The sequence below is a fragment of the Chrysemys picta genome, chromosome 9 (assembly GCF_011386835.1).
Source record: "Chrysemys picta bellii isolate R12L10 chromosome 9, ASM1138683v2, whole genome shotgun sequence".
In the NCBI taxonomy this organism is placed as follows: domain Eukaryota; kingdom Metazoa; phylum Chordata; order Testudines; family Emydidae; genus Chrysemys; species Chrysemys picta.
The window spans coordinates 12,248,480-12,266,621 of NC_088799.1; the positions used below are offsets into that span (position 1 = coordinate 12,248,480).

Genomic DNA, 18,142 nt, shown 5'->3' on the forward strand with positions numbered 1-18,142 from the left:
GCTCCCACCAAAGCTGACTTTAACAGAAGCCAAGTTAGCCTAATGCTGAATTCTTTTAAAAATCTCACTTGTAGTGTATACAGGGCGTAAACTTAAAGCCGGTTTGTTTCAGCCTTACATTATTTCATTTACTGTGTGATGCTTTTTGGAGAGATTTTTGTCATTCATTTGCTTTGTGTAATTTAAGTTGCTGTTGGTATTAGTTACCTGGTCCAAGTCACATGACAAGCAGTGATACTGATAATAGGATAGATATTCTAAAATTCAATAAAATAAATAGTGATAGTCACCTGCAATTTGGTCTTTAAAGGCATGCATCAAATTAACAAATGCCAGTGGGATAATTTCGAATAGGATTGTGAAACCTTCTTGGAAAGCTATCTTCACTCAGAAAACTTGGTCCTCAAGGACTCAATTACAGATTTTTAAAAAAAAAAACCAGAGTAGTTTTAAAAGGCAATATAGACATCTAGAAAACTCATGTTCAAAGTTGGGGTCAACAACTAATTGACACAAGTGGGAGTTAAACAGGCTTAATGGACCCTTTGGTTTTTGATCAGACACAATGATGGTCTCTTACTGTGGTAGGGGTGCTGTAACATTTTAACCATTTCAGTTTACCTTGTTTTGTTTTCTTATAGCTGAACTTGATACTTTGTATTTTAATGCATTTGGTGGTTGGGCTGTGCCAAACAAAAGGTGTTTGACTTTTTGTCATTGTTCTTGTAGGCCCTTTTAAAAAGGGGCAATGTCAAATTAAAAAATGCATTTAATAAATCAAATCCCCTTACCTGTATCACTAATACAACAGTTAAAGAAATGAACTTTATTCCATTATTCTTTACTTACCATTTACATTGCAGTAGCACCCAGAGGCTTCAATCAGAATCAAGGCCCCATTGTAGTAGATGCTGTAGAGACGCACAATAAGATATAGACATTTCCCCAAAAGACTTAAAATCTAAGAAGACAAGCAACATAAGAAGCATGTATGGAGACAGGACTATAATCCGTAGGGTTGCCAACTTTCTAATCGCACAAAACCGAACACCCTAGCCCCGCCCCTTCCCCGAGGCCATCTCCTGCTCACTACATTCTCCCTCACTCACTTTCACTGGGCTGGGGCAGGGGATTGGGGTATGGGAGGGGGTGAGGGATCTAACTGGGGGTGCAGGCTCTGGTGTGGGCCAGAAATGAAAGGTTCAGGGTGCGGGAGGGGGTGTGGGCTCTGGGCTGGGGATGAGGGGTTTGGGGTGCAGGAGGGGGCTCCAGGCTGGGGGGGTGGGGCCGAGGGATTTGGAGTCCGGGAGTGGGCTGTGGGTTGAGGCGGGGGGTTAGGGTGCAGGAGTGGGTATGGACTCTGGGTTGGGGATGGGTTCAGGGTGTGGGAGGAGGCTCTGGGCTGGGGCAGGGGGTTGGGGTTTGGGGGGGGGTGAGGGCTCCGTCTGGGAGTGCAGTCTCTGGGGTGGGGCCAGGGATGAGGAGTTTGGGTTGCAGGAGGGGGCTCTGGATTGGGGGAGGGGGGCGGCTCAGGGCTGGGGCAGGGGGTTGGGGCTCGGATTGCTGTGCAGGCTTACCTCGGGCGGCTCCCGGTCAGTGGCACAGTGGGGCTAAAGCAGGCTTGCTTCCTGCCCTGGCACCGCGCTGTGCCTGGAAGCAGCCAGCAGCAGGTCCAGCTGCTAGGCAGGGGGGCAGGAGGTTCTGCATGCTGCTCTTGCCCACAGGGCCCCTCCCCCCCCAGCTCCCATTGGCCCTGGTTCCCAGCCAATGGGAGTGCGGAGCTTGTACTCGGGGCAGGGGCAGCACGCGGAGCCCTGTGTTGCCCCTGCCTAGGAGCCGGACCTGCTGCTGGCTGCTTCCAGGGCACAGCGTGGAGACAGGACAGGTAGGGACTATCCTGCCTTAGCACTGCCGACCAGACTTTTAACGGCCTGGTCGGCAGTGCTGACCAGAGCTGCTAGGGACCCTTTTCGACCGGGCGTTCCGGTTGAAAACCAGACACCTGGTAACCCTAGTAATCAGAGGTATACAATTTTACATACACATCTATAGATTTACAGTTGTTCTTTTAGATGTCCTTAGTTAAAGCATTTTTGCTTAGCCTGATCAATTTAGCTAAAGACTTTGTTACATTGCTTCTCTCCCCAAGGATGCTTCTCACTGAATTATCCAATACTCACTTTTCTGAAATTTCCTGTTACCTGATCCAGGGTCACATCTCCTGACGTGGAGATATGACTCTGTTGAGATACTGAAAAAAGGGGGTTTCAGATAAGTGAGTTTCATACATTTGACATTGCAATTTAAGGATTGGGAGGTAGCTCTTCCAGGGATGAGAAACTGCCCATGCAGTGATCTAGTCCTGAAAGGTCTGGATGTTACCCTGATCTGCCTGTGAAGTTGTTGGTTATCAGCTGTATTATTTGAAGTACTGCTAATGGAGGAAAAACTGCCAGTCCTCCTTGCTTCCAATACTGGGTTTGCTACCATCAAAAGTGAATACATGGCAAACAAGTGGATATGGGATAGCCTGAGAGATTACTTCCTTGTGTGAGTGAGTGTTCAACATGGAGACCTGTCACTTAGTGGCTACTTTCTGTGAAGGAGTATAATCCCAGGTTTTGGTGGAGGTTCTTTGCTCTACAGCTCTGCACCTTTACCATTCTTCATTGTCTTGGTAAGCAAAATTAGTGGCAGATTATCTTTCCTGTTTGAATTATGGGTTTGACAAACTAGCGGAAAGGGTGTGACAGAGTCCTGAAATACTTCTGAGAGCTCACTTTTTATTTGCCCTACTTAGTCACCTTTTTTGTTTTCTTTTCCTATTCTGTGTTCTTTTGTAACTCATTTGCTTCCAGCTGCTCAATTTGTCAGGACTGTTTAGATTTAAAATGGACGACGACGACAGTTATGGCATAAAGCCCCTCCCACAGAGCAAAGTGAGAGCTTTCTCTCTATAGCTTTGACCTTAAGAACTGCACTCTGAAATTAATACCGGGAAAGGAAGGAATTGGAGAGAGGCAATCCTGACAACTAACTTAGGCTGAAGAAAACCTCTCTTGTGGTATCCGACTGTTTTTATCTGTTTCCTCACACCTCTTACTATCTTCATAAATAAAACAACACAAAATGTGTCAGACCAATAACTAGGCTACAGAGCTGGCTTTTATCATCTTTCACTGTCCACCAATGTATTCCATTGTGACACAAAACCTTGAAGTGGTTTAGTCTGCTCTCAAAGTAAGTGTAGTGATCTAACAGCATGTGTCTCAAGAAATATCTTTTAGAGAACTCCAATTATAGGCAAGTAATGTATCTATATACTGTTTATGCTGAGTGATGTGATGAAGATTTCTCTTCTGTCCTAATATGAGGCTCTAGCTGTGTAAAAAGATATATTCACTTTTTCCACATAAAAAATCATGCCACTTAATAAGTGGATTTTTTCCTCCTTTGATTACGATAATTTCTGCATTACTAATGCAACTAACCAAGGAAGAAGAAGCACATTTGCAAATATCTGAATTCCCAACATATTTTGCATTCATTCTCATCCTCTGCGGCGCCTCCATACACTTGTATTATGAAGGTTACATTTCTCTTTGATGCGTGCTTATGGATAGCTTGTAGAATGTTCTGGGAATAGTGTAAACTTATTAATTTCTGCTGCACAGGATGCTTGTTTTTGAATAGAGTTGTCTGACATTTTCATAACAGACCACTTATTTGACTAATTTGGTCAATTTTTTTTCAAGGATTAATGAACAATTTTTCTGTGGGTGAATGAACTTTTACAAATTCAGTTGTTTGTTGCTAATTATTGATGAAACAATTCATGTGAACAAATTTTGTTTTGTGGGTTATTTGCAAACTTTGTTGTCCATTACATGGTTGGTCACCCTAAGTCACATGGTCTTGTTTCTGCTCTCTGATCAGGTGACTGATTTTTTTTTTTTTTTTTTTTTTAAAATAGCCAATAGCAAATAATCTTGCAAACACCGGTATTCAAATGGAAAGCAGCCCCTCTCCAACCATTTATGTGAACAAAAATTCATTTGTAGGTAGTGAATAAAAAGGGGCATGAACATGGCTGGAGTGAGCAGCTATTTGGATATCAAACACATGCTTGAGAATACTGTTTTGCAGTATTATTACTGCGTTTTGTGGCTTTAAAACATTCATTTAGAGAATAGGAAATGGAGTCAATTTTGTTGTCTTAAAAAAAAAAAACATTAAGGCTGGTAGTCTTAAAAAAAAAAAAAAAAAAAACAAACAAACAAAAACCTGCCTCAATGCTAGTCTGCTCTTGAATGTCCTACCTGCAGGATTTTTATAACGTATTTCTTCAAATGTATCCATGCAGCTAAAATATGCTGACTTCCTCAATTTTCTAAGTTATTGTACAACTTGGTAAATTTAACTGCTTTGCATGTTCTTCTAAATGTGCATACTTATATTGACTAATATAATGTATGCCTTAAGAAAATGTATAATTTACCACTTCCAATCCCAATTAAACATTCAAGATGAATGTTCTACAATCAAATCAATGGAAGGATTTTTTTGTTTTAGTGCTTGCAAAAGGTGCTACATAAATATCAGTTTCCTCTGAAGTCTTTTATTTTTAGAACAGATTTGGCATGGGCAATAACAATGCCAACATCTAAGAACCCGTCTCTGGAGAAATATATCAAAAGGCACAGTCCAGCTGTAGGCTTCTCAGAAATGGACCCTTGTCTGTGTGGATTTCCACTGAATGTGGATGCAAGTGTCCAGTGGCCTAATGGCATAAGACAGTTCATTTCCCATAGTTATTTAGTCATAAGTTCTGCACCACTGCAAGGGTAATTTTTATGATGTGGACACCTGCAACAGGACTGATAGGGAAACTAATCCTTCTTATTACCACTCCTAATCACTGCTGAGTTAGTCTGTATATAAATTCTGAGGTGAAAACGTTACTGTCTCTTACTGATCCCCTGAGCCATCTGGTACCACAACTGATATTGTTTTTTAAACTGTGTTTTATTCTGTTAGCACATCTATTTTTAAATGTTAAATCTTATCCTTTTATTTGTGTCTCCATTTCTTTTTCAGCATCATCTTCCTGTGACTGGAGACAGCAGACAGGAGAACTTCCCTACATCAATGCACTGCCAATGGTAAATACAATTTTAACCACCTACAAAAAAGTGGTATGATTCTTTCTTCCAGTACCATTGTAAGTCAATCTTATACTGTAAATAAAGTTTTTGAAAGTCTCCACTACAAAATTATAACAACCTAACTTGCGTCAGCATACAGCCACCACAGTTATTAATCACTTGTTTGTGTGCAGTATTTGGCTCCTTGTGCCGGAGGTGCGCGTGTTCAGCAGGAACACTTGTATAGATTGTATTGTCAGTGTGGGGAATTGTGGGACAGCTCCTGAAAGCCAGTAACAGTTGACGTAAGCAACGCAGTGTATACGCTGACAATGTCGACCTAATTACATCAACTGTGTGATGCTACGCCGCTCGGGGAGGTGGTGTTACTAAATCGGTGTAGAAAGGTACTTACATTGGCAGGAGCCAAATTTAAGTGAAGACGCTTCTGCAGCTAGGTTGATGCTAGGCATCTTCCGTCCGTCCTAGCCCTGTAGTGTAGACCAGGTCTTACTTTTAGCATGCAAGTAGAATTTTCTGCAGCAAAAAACAAAGCTTTATACTAGTTTTCAAAGGGATTTACAAGTATTTCCAGATTTAATCCTGTGGGCAAATATAGCAACTCATATTTTGTTTTCAACAAATAGTTTAATTTGATAACCTTTTATTAGTACCTTCACCCTGTCGGTAACTTTGTTTCTTCTTCTGACCAAGGGCATGGGCAAGTGGTTGTTTTGGCTAGATATTCTACTACCCCCAGTAGCATGCTTTTGAAAGTTCATTTCAATACTAACAGCTTCTCTTGTTAAAAAGCTATTGTTTCAACACATTTGCCAGCATAAAACTAGTGAAGTTACTCTTTGCTCACAGACATGGGCAAGACTGATGTCATCTTTTCTCACTCCCTCCGTGTAGTGTTAATAAGCATTGTAGATTATTGCAAGTTTAACTTTGCAGACTGTTTTTAAGTTACTGTTGCTTTTGTAGTGGTTGAGCAGATCGAGAGCAGAAGTGAGGGCTGGGGGAGAAAGTCACAGAAGTGAGGACCAGGGAAAGGGTTTCAAATTATTGCCTCTACCTCTGATCAGCTCCATGTGTGATTGCTTTCCTTGTAATTTTGATATCCTGTTTTTGTCACAATGCAGCAGTTTTAAAATCATAACCTGTAGCTCTAACCTGAAAAGTGACAAATATGCTTGGTTTACAAATAAAAAAGATTTTTTTTAACTGAGAACCCTGAAAATTCCCCCTGGGTTCTGAGAGTTGAACTGGGTTCTTCACTTTGTATAATCATGAGTATTAAAAGATATGCAAATCAATTACGGCCTTAGTTAAAGTTTCACAACCTCACTGCATTCATCTTGTGCTCTGAGTAACACCAAAAAAGGCAGTGGGTTTGTATGGATGTAACTGATTTCTCCTGATATTGAATTTAGTAAGCAACTCTGTTGATAATGCATAAGACGGAAAAGCTGTATTGGCTGGACAAGACAACCAGGAGTGAAACATAATGCAATATTACCTTGTCATTAAAGAGAGCAAATATAACTCTGAGAAACACCTCTGTGCAGAGGACTTACACCTGGGGTGGGGAAAATATGGCCCACGGGCCAGATCCGGCCCGTCTAACATTTCTGTCCGGCCCGCCAGGCTCTTTGGCTGCCACCTTGCGATCTCCAGGCCGTTAAAAGTTTCGCAGCGCAGCGGGGTGCTCTGGCAGGTCCCGGCCCCACGCTGCTCCTGGAAGTGGCCGGCTGCTGCTGGCGTGTCTCTGCATGCCCATGGCTGGGGCGGGGAGGCGGCTCTGCGCGCTGCCCCCGCCCCCAGCACCATCCTCACAGCTCCCATTGTCTGGAAACTGGCCAATGGGAGCTGAAGGGGGCGGTGCTTGCAAGCATGGGCAGTGCACAGAGGCCCGCTGCCCCTTCTCCCTCCAAGGGGGCGTGAAGAGACGTGCCAGCAGCAGCCGTCCGCAGTCGCTTCTGGGAGCGGCATGGGGCCACAGCATGCAGGGAGCCTGCCTGAGCCCTGCTGCGCCAATGGCTGGGAGCTGCCTGTGGTAAGCACCTCCTGGCCAGAGCCTGCACCTCGCACCCCCTCCCACACCCCAACCTCCTGCTCCAGGTTGGAACCCCCTCCTGTGCCCGAGCTCCCTCCTGCCCCCAAACTCCCTCCCAGGCCCTGCATCCTCTCCATTAATATAGTAGAAATGTGCAGCCCATGGTGACTTATCAAAATTCGTGGAGTGTCCCCCTCTACAAAAATTATTGCCTACTCCTGGCTTACGCAAACACTATGCACCACTTAAGTCTCAGCTAAACCCTTAAAATGGGGTATGGATGTTTCATAGGCAGTATGCTGGCCCAGGCACTTTTCAGGGTAGAATGGCACTCACTGTCCAAAAGCGTGAGGCTAGCTGTACCCTCAGACCTTTCTATTCGCCCCAAAATTTTATTGCTAATCTTAACTGCTTTCCAACAGAAAACAATACTATTTTCTTTTTATTTAAGAACATCTTTTTAGCCAAGATTTGAAATACAGTTCTGTGTTATTGCATCTCTTAAAAACATGACTCATTCCATATTAAGCTAGTCTTAATACCTCATTACATTTTAAAATACTGAGAAGATCTGTATTTGAAATCTTGTTGCATTCTGTCCTAATTTTCCCTCCCCACAAAGTATATCAAACGCAGAATTGTACAGTCTCAAGAGCACGCTATTTTGTTCCGTAATAATAAAAGATACTTAACTGCTACGTGGAGCATCAAGAAATGGTCTTCAGTACTTTCATAAGAGCTGCTCTCACTACAGAGATGGGACGTATTTTACTATCCCAACTTTTTCAGAACAGTTCCTTATTTTTTAATTAGAATTATACTGAAATACTAATACAGTTAAGAGACTGGTAAGACAAGTTTTCCATCTTCCCAAAGGTAAGTATTACTATGAGGTTTTTTTTTTTTTTTCCTTGTGGACTCTGTAGATAAAATGGTGACAGTAGGTGACCTGAAAACAATTTTTATTTTCCCCCCAAACACCTCTGTCTTGGGTTATGGATACAGGGTTCAATTCTGCAAGGTACTAAGTGCCAAACACTCAGTCCAGCAAAGCACTTAAGCTAAAGTACATCTCTAATGTTCAGCATGTGACTAGTCACATTGAAGTTAATGGCACTACTCAGATATTTATAGTAATGCACAAGCTTAAGTATGAGGCTTGATCGGGATCCTTATGCTCAGTACCTTTGTAGGATTGAGTCCCAAGTATGTCTGATCCTTCTATTTACGGATCCAGCAATACTTGTGGGGTGTTTTTTTTGTAGTGTCAGTGGTCTGTCAAGATTCTCAGTCAGAAACAAGAGTATAAAACACAAAAATCTCATAATTTCTCTAATTTGTGCTTTTCTAATTTAAACCTGATTCGATGTACACCCTGTGCAAAAGTAAGTAACTATGTTAACAGCATGTACATAAGTAAGCTAAAATGCATTTTCCTTTTTAAGGAAAAATCTTGAAATTAAATTAATGGACATTACATCATTTTACAGTATTTCACTCTAGTGAAGCAAAAATTGCTGTAATCTTCAGATAGATACTCTTCATTCAACTGTAATGTTGCTGAGAACCTCCAGAGAAAGCAATGAAGGAGGTGGCTCAATTTAACAAACAATTCCCACTAAGTGAAGGGAGTTGAGTCTGTATTACTACTTACCCTAGGAGCCTGAAACTTCACAGCCCCCCCCTTTGAGGAAGTGAAGCAGGTACATATTTACTCAAGGACTCGCATAGTTCATGAATGTGTCAAGAACAAAATTCAGGACTCCTAGTCCCCTCTCTAATCACTAGATCATATGGGTTTGTCAATATAAGATCATAATAAACTAACTTTTCTTTTTTGCTATTTAATAGGCTACCCATCTTACTTGAGAAAGGATATGCAGTGTTCAAAGTGCATCTTGACTTTAATTTAAACATTTGGTATAGTTCCAGATTACATTCTCATAGGGAAATTGGAGAACTATAAAGAATTATAATTGTGTAAGGTGTTTGCAATTAGCTTTATAAAAATCAAATACCAAAGGTAATTATTAATAGTTCTCTTTGAATTTGGGAGGTCTTGAATAAGATCCCATAGGAGTTTGTTGTTAGTACCACCAATAAACATAAGAATTATTACTTATTAATATTTCCATTGGGTGGAGTGTAGAGTATACTAATCAAATCTGAAGCCAGTATGAAGGCAACATAAGTACTTGGGAGACTATAACTGAAATACAGCATGACCCTGATAAAATGGAGAAATAGTCTAAAAGTCAGCAAAATGAGAGTTGGTGATTCACAAAGGAAGGAATAATCAAACTGAAAAATATAAAATGGGCGAATGCAGCAGGCCATAAATAAGCTGGAGTTTATTGTAGATGATCAACTGAATGAGTCAACAATGTGATGTGCTGTATAAAGGGCAAATGCTATGCTGGGTTTTATTAATAGAAATATCCTATGTAAAACAAATCAAGAAATTTTATTCTGCTTCAGTTGCCACAGGTTATGCTTCAGTGGGACAATCTGTTTGTTTATTTCTTCAAGTGATGGTCCCTATGTATTCCACTGAGGGTTATGTTACGTGTTCCTGGAGCTGGAGCTTTTAAAAATAGTAGCTTCCATCGGTCCTTGCATTGCCTTGTGGTTTCACTTGAGGCGGTAAAGGGTGGGATGGAGTGACTGCATCTTCAATTTCTTTTCACCACCACATCATCCGAGTCGGAGCTTCCACCTTTCTCTCATCCTTGGTGATGCACTTTCCAAATTTTCCAGAAAAACTGTTTCTGTTCTTGTATGTAGCTGTCTGTACTGCTTTGGGGAAGCCCATGTCGTGTCCAGGTGCAGTATCTGCCCCTCCTTCCCTGCCCCTACCCAGGAAGGCCAGGGCCTACACCTTAAGAAGCACCTCATGGAGGTTGCCATGGGGCTACTGTTGGATCCTGGATGAAGACCAGCCCCCTTCTCTCCTCCCTCTGCCCCCCCGGTACATCAGCCTGAGCAGTCCAGGAGTGCACCCCCCTCTAGAGTCCCAGTTGGGTTCTGCAGGTACCAGTGCTATGAACCCCACACTGGGGCCTAGCCATGAACCACAGAAGCATGCGCGTAAGCATGGCAGTAAGTCTTCTTCCAGATCCAAGAAAGACTCTGCACCGTCCATGAGTTCTAGCCACGGAGGAGGGGCGCATTCCAAGGCCACAATAGTGAAAAGAAATCACATAGTTTGCCAGATCTGCTGGTCCCAGTTCCTGAACTGTGCGCCCCTTCTGTATCGGCTCCACTGGCGCAGTGTGACTCATCAGTCCCAAGGCAGCCCCCTTACCGGCCCTGGTTCCTTCTGTGGACCGGGTGCCGTTAATGCTGGGGAGAATCGGATGTGCTCAGGGGCCTCATGAATCATTTGCTCTGGAATGGTTGATGTCTCCACCTGTTCCAATCCATTCACCTGCTAAGAGGGCCCCTTCTTCTATGTTGGATTTGCTGCCCTCTGGTTGTGTTCCTACAGCACACCCCATTCCATCGGCCCCATCAGTGCCCCCATTCGTACAGGACTTCGGTTCCTCCGAGTCTGAGGATTCGGATACTACAAATGGTCCGCCTCTTCCATTCTGAAGGCGTGACTAACAGGGGGTTCCAATGCCACTGTGACAGTACCCTCTCTTGCTTCAGCCTAGGAGCCACTGGTACCCGGCTCCATGGGCAGAGCTGCAGCAACAGCAGGATCAACCAGGTTGGCTATATTGGAGCTTGTGGCCCATATATTCATCTTCAGAACCGTCTTGCTCAACCTGGAAGAAATCCCCTGTCTCACCACCCCATCCTTCATTGAGTAGATGTTTGGAACTGGGATCGGATGATGAGCCAGTCAGCTCGGCTCCATCAGTACTGACGAATCCAGAGAGTTCCGCTTGTCATCCCTCGATGTGGCTGTGTCATCGACCCCCTCTTCTCTACTGGACGACTATAGTCAATTTCAGGAGCTGCTCAGGAGACTTGCTAAGGCTCTTCAGATTCCATTGGAGGAAGTGCAAGACAGTCAGCACCAACTACTAGATATCTTGCATGCATCAATACCAGCCAGAGTGGCCCTACCAATCAAAAATGGCATTCTCCAACCAGCACATACCATGCGGCATGGCCTGGCCATGTGTGCCGTCACCCAAAGGTGATGGTAAAGAGGTACTATGTCGTCTTCCCTCACCGCCCCCGCCCAAAGAGTCTGAGTTTCTGTTCTCCCATCCTCTGCCTGGTGAGCCAGGCTGCTACGGAGTGGGGCAGGCAACAGCATCCACGCTCCACCCTCTCTGACAAGGAGGTTAGACCTCATGGGTAGAAAGGTCTTTTCCTTAGTCAGCCTCCAGTTCTGTATCTTAAACTACATAGCACCAATGGCCAAGTATGAATTTTTTTTTAAACTATGGGCAGATGGCGGATTTTGCAGATAAACTACTTCAGCAGGATCGTGCCTGCTTCTAAACTATTTTGGAGGAGGGCAAGGTGGTCTCTAGGACATACTTCAGGCCACGGTTTATTCTGCAGACATGTCCTCACGTACAGTGGTGACTGGAATAGTCATGAGGCGGGAATCCTGGTTATATTCCTCAGGCTTCTCTAGAGAAGTACAGAGCACAGTTGAGGACCTCCCTTTTGATGAATCACAGCTCTTCAACGAGAAGATCATAGAACTGGAATGGACCTTGAGAGGTCATCTAGTCCAGTCCCCTGCACTCAAGGCCGGACTAAGTATTAATCACTTAGTCACAGAGAGACTGTAGAGCCACCCTGCGACCCCATGGCGCATATATATATGCCAGTGCTGAAATGAAATTTTTATTGCCTACATGCTATAGAACTCCCCAGTGCTACCACCAACAAGCCTACGAACCTCCACAGAAGTGCCTGAAGGTCCACAGGTCTCGTCCACCAGTGCGGCCCTCTGCACAGCATACCCAATCTTCGCGTAAGCAATATTTCTGAGTGCATATAGAGAGCCGTCAACCACTTTATATCCTGACGCAGTTGCCAACCACCCCCTTTGGGGGCCGTCACAAACTTTCTACCTGCATGGAACACAATAACAATGGACGAGTGGGTCCTGGATGTCATTTGACACGGCTATACAATTGAGTTTGACACTACCTCCTCCATGCCCTGAGCCTGTTTCAAGGATCACTCTCAAAACAATATGCAATAGGAGAAGTGGAAAAAAGGTCTTGGAAGGGGCATCTTATGCAAGGATCCATTACAGAACCTTCCCTCAATCCCTGTGTAATGTACAAATTCCACAGGACCCTCCCTTGGCCTCTTCATGTGCTGCAAGATCTGAAGGAGAAGGAACATAATGTGAAGCTTCACACATGGGCAGGCCTTTGACCATGCATGGAGGATTGAAGGAGGATGTATTGGTTTTATTTTCCTAAATGCTGGGGACTTATCTTTCAAAAGTTAGGGGAACACTGCGTACTGAAATCCTCAGTTCCTAGTTGGGCAATCCACTAGGTGTCCAAGATGCTGGTTTCTGGTGTCCTTAGTGTCTGTGTTGGATGCTGTCAGAGGACTGATTCTGCGGAGAATGCTTTTATATGAGCCTTGGAAAGATAAAGATTCCATCAGCGCCTTTGGGCACAGAAAATAGAATGGGGTGAGACCCACACGTGCTTGTATCGGCAGTGCCAATAAATTAGTCCACTTGTGTTAGTTGTTGGCTCAGCAGACATGAGATGGGATTTTAGTACTGTTGAAACCTCAGTTTTAAAGGACTGATTTACTCTTTTATGTTGTATGTGGTTTTAAAACAGAGAGTGTATTTTTTTTGTGGGACTCTAGGTTTTTCAGTTTGTCACTCTGAACTCTAGAACAATGAAAATTTCTAGGGGACTGTATGGTCAAAGTGATTGATGCATTTTATAACTCTCTCTCACCAACATCAGTAAATTCAGAATTTTGGTGGATGATTCTGCATTGTGAATCTGGATTTTCTACGTTCATGGTGGTGTAGGAATTGAGGTTTAGGTGGTCTGGCCTAGCTGTCACAGCTAGGCTGCAGTCTGCACTTCAGGGTCGGTAGATATTGAGCAGGAGTTGGAGGAATCGCAAGAGCCAGGTTCAGTAAGCAAGAGTCGGGGTCTGAGTCAGGCTGAAAGACTTCACACTTCGTATGTCTGTACAACGTTGGTATTCTATGTTGATTGCACTAAGGCTAGGTCCACCCTACCTGCCTGATTCGGCGGGTAGAGATCGATCCTCCGCGATTGATTTATCGCGTCCCATCTGGACGCGATAAATCGATCCCAGAAGCGCTCCGCCGTCGACTGCGGAACTCCTGCTCGCCGAGAGGAGGAAGTGCTGTCGATGGGGGAGCTTGCCTGCGCCGCGTGGACCCGCAGTACGTAAACTTAGTTCGATCTAGGAAACGTCGACTTCAGCTATGCTATTCTCGAAGCTGAAATTGCGTTTCCTAGATCGATCCCCCGCCCCAGTGTGGACCAAGCCTAAGTTGTTCAGCGCCTCTCCCACGCCCTTTGTAGTCTATGCCAAGAGAGTCAAAGGCAAACCATTGATAGCTCAGCATATCTCACGCTGTATCTCTGACTGTATCAAATTCTGTTAAGATCTTGCAAAAGTCTCTTTTCCACTGAAAATAACTTCTCACTTCCCCAGGGCTCGGTGCATTTCCTTAGCTTTTCTGAGCAACGTTCCCATAACAGATATTTGCAGAGACCAGCACGGTTGTCTGTATGTAACTTTCGGGACGATGTTAACTTTGGCAAGTCAGTATTGCAGTCTCTGTCCAGATATCCCGCAGTCCCACCACCCGTAAGGGAGCTGCTACAGAATCCCCGGCAGTGGAATGTATATGTGCACAATCACTCAAAGGAGAAAACAATGGTTACTTACCTACATTCTTTGAGATGTGTTGTGCACATATATGTTCCATGACATGTTCCAGGCCTTCCCAACTTCCCTGATACTTTGGTCAATAATTTCACAAGTGGCGTGAAGGAATGGAGAGGGAGGCAGCAGACATGCTCCGTTAATGGCCTCAGTTCAATGCACGAGGAGAGCGGGGACACGTGGTACTGTTGGCAGAAGTCTCTGGCTCGAGTGCATTGGGTTCACATACTCCTGCAGTGGACTGTATATGTGCACAGCACATCTCAAAGAACAACAGTTACTGTAGATAACTTTTTTTTCCTTAGCTTTCTCTTAAGGATCCTTCAGGTCACTGTGGGCGCTAAGCATGTGTTGCAGATGACTAACAGCAGAGATGCGAGTAGGAGCACTATAAGAAATAACATTGAAAGACAAAGGCCCTCATTCTTCAAATACCTGCACATTTGGTTAACTGTAAGCACATGAATAATTCCGTTGAAGTAAACCAGCACCATTCGTGCTTAAAGTTAATCGTGCTTTAAAGTGTTTACAGGATTGGGGCTTAAAATTGATCCTGAAATTCATTATTAAGCCAGTTTGCTTTCACAGTTTATGGAATATAACTAGAAAAGTATTTGTTTCCAAAAGTTTGGAACAAAGTAAACTCAGTGACAAAATAATATTTTAGAATTATCAATCTATTTCTTTTATGAACCAGAATGTGGTAGCCCAAGAAGCCACTGGAAAAGTGGCAAAATACAATAAAATAATCTGGCACAGAATATGAAATTTAACTAGTAATCAATACAGATTCTGTCAGAGAAATGTCTTGACTTAAACTAGGACCCTAGACTCTACAGCATTTTAAAAAAATTAAGTAAAATGTTTATCTAAGGTGCAGTAAAGCGCTGGCCTAGAAATCCATAACACATACATTACATGTATATGATTGGGAGTAGAGGAGTAAGAGAATCAACCTTCTACCTTTGACTAATATGCTGCTTCAGTTGGCATTTTATAGCACGTTATTATAGCATTGGCAATTATGAAATACAGTGGGGTATTGCATTTACTAGTACAAGAAGTTTTGTTTAAATAAAGAACAGAAGTGGTAGATTAGGGTTAAATTAAAAAAAAATGAGCAGAGAATTGTGGCAGGTATGAATTTAGATCACAATGTAAATATACCTTTTTAAAGTAGAAAAGTTCATGTGCGCATGAAACTGAAGCGAGGTTTTACCAGTGATGTAGCCATATTCTGCAAGGGAACCTCAGTCAAGTTTTTCTAATCCATCTTTGATCAAGTCATGAAAAGTCATTTCATAACTTGGTTTTCACTAGAACTTGGGGTTTTTGTTACTTAAGACACATTTCTGCTCCCTCTGAAGTCAATGGGAGTTATTATGGGATAAGGATAATTGGTTGTGAAGATGTAATATTTTTTGTCAGATTGGTTATGGTTGAGCAGTTATAGCATATATGGACTAAGGACTCTAGGACATCATTATAGGACTGGGATGAATTGGTAACAGATAATCAATTGGTATGTAGATTTAATAGGACCTATGAAAATACTCTCTCCCCCTATTTGAGGATTAATTTGAAATACCATTCATCCCATAATGGTTTGATGGCCTTTTTAAAAGGTTTCTATGTGCCAGTATGGAAGGCTGCTTGGGCAGTGGTAAGTTTTTATTTTGGCAGGAACTAAAAATTCAAGTATACTGCTGCATCCTGATTGCTTTATGGAAGATTTTGTTGTGCAGATATCAAGTTAAATGAATTGGGAGAATCTGTTTATAGGTATGTGTAAGAAGTTACTTGTTAACCCATTACTGAGCAAACAGTCAAGGAAGACTGTTCCCCAAAAAGGACAGAGCAGAGAGAGAAGCCACATGCTTCCTGCCATGAGTTTATGTTCACTATGGATGGAATTAAATGAAAGTGAAGCCACCGTGCTTACGAACAAAATGTAGTCACCATTTCTTCTCACAGTGCCATTTGTTGAAGTAGTTCCTCTGCCCAATCTCAAAGTATTCTACAATTTAGAAATGGGATTTGACTAAGAATTGTCAGAAAAATCATAATAAAAAAAAATTTAAATAGCTAGAATATTTTAGTCTCTGGCAGGTAACCCATGCAGTGGGATCACAGGGGTGGAAAGCACTGGGCCAAGAACAGAACTGGTGGAACATTCTCTCTAATAGAAAAGAGAAAATGAGAACCATTGTTAGTCTGTTCCTCTTGCTCCTGCCATTCCTGATGCCTAAATTGTGTATATGTGACTGAACCTCCGTCGGGAAGTTGTGGAATCTCCATTATTGAGGATTTTTAAGACCAGTTAGACAAATACCTGTTAGGGACGGTCTAGATAATACTTAGTCCTGCCATGAGTGCAGGGGGCTGGACTAGATGACCTCTCGAGGTCCCTTCCAGTCCTATGAGTCTATGAAAAGAGGCTGTTTCTACTTCCAGGAGTTTTCTTGTGATGTGGCTTCTTCCCTTTATTTTCATCTTTTTTTCCCACTGTTGTTTCATTCTCTTCTCTCCCTTCCACCATGTTCTTTCTCATTGCGCTCCCTTCATGTGTTTCTCTTTTGCTTTACTACTGTTTAAACTAGTAATAGTTCAAAGGTCTAATACTAATAGTACAACTGGCATTAGATTATATCTCCCGTAATAGTGTGCCCATCTGTCCTATGAGGAGGGGAATTTTAAATGCCTACAATGTTGGTTCAATGCCATATACCCATGGTAAAGCCCTATCAACTGAAATGACCCCTGTTCCCCTTGTGAATGATTAGACAAGTGTGTTAGAAATTTAGTGCCAAATATAACCTGACAGATGGCTAACCTTTTGTGGCATACTCAAACAAACAAAAAAATAAGCCTAAACTGGAGGCTAAACGCATGTGATGGGGGGGAAAAGTCCAGAGGAAACCTGATGATAGACCATCTCTCTGTGTCCTGGTGTTTAAGGGATGCACACATATTAAGCAGCATGCTAATCGCTTTGCAACATAAATATTCAATGTGGCACACATCTGCAGCCAGGTCTTGGTCCGGCTGTTGTTGAAGTCAAATGCAAAGCTCCCGTTCCATTATGTAGGTTCTGGATTTCAGTGAACACGCCCTGTAGAGCAACAGGAAGTAGATTGCTATAGGCCTTGGTGAAATGCTATTCAGTATGAACATTTTTATTAAGTCACTAGATTTTGAGAGCCTCCAGCAGGATAATGGCTTTGTTCTTGAGCACCAAAATATGGATGCTTGATCTTGTAGCCCTTACCTACTTGAGAAGTCTCCATGTCTCCATTGTGGCTGTTCATGTGAATTAAAGGCTACAGCACTGGGCCCTGGATGAGCACAACCTTATTTGAAAATGGATGTCATGCATTTTCTCTTTAACCTGGTTTTGTGTGCACATACTGAGCTCTGGTTTTGGCAGCACTGTGCTATATTGGAGTGTCCACATACAGAACTGTTCAGAAGAAAGGAGAATTTGAAGCCTATAATATAGTTCTTCTAATCCAGGTTCTGATCTTAATCCCAGGTTTAGTACTCACCCAGAGGAACAGTCTCTGACTTCAGTACTTGCAAGAATGGGGGCTACTCACATCAAGAAGTCCCCCATGGTTTGGAATGTCTGTCCTCACAAAAAGAACACCCAGGGTACAAAAAATTTAAAAACTCCTATAGGCAGGAGGGCTCTGCATGTCTTCTTAACACATGATTTAACATGTTTGCACACGTCAGATATGATTATACATGAACACAACTGTCATAAAACAGTTAAAAACAATAGCAGGAACAGAGCCCACGTTCCTATTATGGATAGAAGAAAGAGATTTATGTGGAAAGTCTGAATCTGGCAATTAGGCATAGCAGAGTTTGTAAAACTAACTAACGTAGGCGGTTTCATCATTTATTTTTGTTTTCCTTGTTGGAAAAATTGTTGCTCTTTCTGTGAATTACTCGCTTTACCTCACATACAGTATTAAAATGAAAAGAGACACATCTAGTGGAGGTGTGGGTGTGCGTGGTTGTGAAGAAAACAGCTTTCAATTTGTGTTAATTAATGATA

General features: G+C 42.8%; 1 protein-coding gene across 14 annotated transcripts in view; it reads left to right on the forward strand.

The window, feature by feature from the left end:
* The window catches only part of TBL1XR1 (TBL1X/Y related 1), a 173,384-nt gene that overhangs the window by 62,357 nt on the left and 92,885 nt on the right, over positions 1–18,142 (forward strand). For all 14 annotated transcript variants that reach the window (XM_008170662.4, XM_065557721.1, XM_065557722.1 and 11 more), the window contains one exon: positions 5,098–5,162. The gene's annotated coding sequence lies outside the window, so the exon portion shown is untranslated. The remainder of the gene's footprint in view (positions 1–5,097; positions 5,163–18,142) is intronic.